Source organism: Magnolia sinica, chromosome 6 (assembly GCF_029962835.1).
Source record: "Magnolia sinica isolate HGM2019 chromosome 6, MsV1, whole genome shotgun sequence".
In the NCBI taxonomy this organism is placed as follows: domain Eukaryota; kingdom Viridiplantae; phylum Streptophyta; class Magnoliopsida; order Magnoliales; family Magnoliaceae; genus Magnolia; species Magnolia sinica.
This window is the reverse complement of record NC_080578.1, coordinates 31821026-31821845: the sequence shown is the minus strand read 5'-3', so window position 1 is coordinate 31821845 and position 820 is coordinate 31821026. Positions and strand designations below refer to the sequence as shown.

Sequence of the window (820 nt, the reverse complement as noted above, 5' to 3'; positions counted from 1 at the left end):
CCTCTGGTAGTTGTTTACGGCATTCGACTGCTCATTCAATATTTCTTGAAAGGCAGGTATAGTTGGACAATTTTCAGTCGTATGAACATTGCAAGCACAAATACCACAAACTACTTCCTTAGCCTTATCCTTCTTAAGTTCAATGGCCTCAAGTTTCCTTATGAGATTAGTTACTTTAGCACTTATATCATCTTCTTCTCTCAGAGCATACATTCTACCCCTCTCCTTTATTTGAGTTGGCTTAAAAGTGGTATTGGGTCTAGGGGAGATGTCTCATGATTATGTGTATTCAGCAAGCTTGTCAAAATAATCCCACACATCATTGACATCTTTGCTCATGAATTCCCCATTGCACATTGTCTTGACCATTTGGCGCATGGAAGATGTCAGTCCATCATAGAAGAAACTTGTTATGCGCCATGTTTCAAAACCATGTTGTGGACATGAACTAATAAGATCCTTGAACCACTCCCAACATTGGAAGAATGTTTCATCTTCCTTTTGGGCGAAGTTCATGATCGACTTTCTAAGGGTGTTCGTTTTATGATATGGGAAGAATTTTTTTATTAACTCCCTCGTCATGTCATTCCATCTACCAATGGATCATGGACGTAGTGAGTGTAACCACGTCTTAGCTCTTTTAAGGAGAAGGGAAAGAGTTTCAACCTGACCATGTCCTTAGATACATTAGGAAAGTATAAAGTGGCTATTATCTCAACAAACTCTTTCATGTGTTAATATGGACTTTTATATTCAAGTCTATGGAACTTTGGAAGGAGTTGGATCACTCCTAGCTTGATATCTATGTTTCTTGTATTTT

General features: G+C 38.2%; 1 non-coding gene across 1 annotated transcript; it reads left to right on the top strand.

Annotated features, from left to right (window-relative positions):
- The first annotated feature begins 427 nt into the window (after window positions 1-427).
- On the top strand, window positions 428-534 carry LOC131250260 (small nucleolar RNA R71). The gene has a single exon (XR_009173186.1). It is a non-coding gene; the product is annotated as a small nucleolar RNA R71 (small nucleolar RNA).
- The last annotated feature ends 286 nt before the right edge of the window (window positions 535-820 follow it).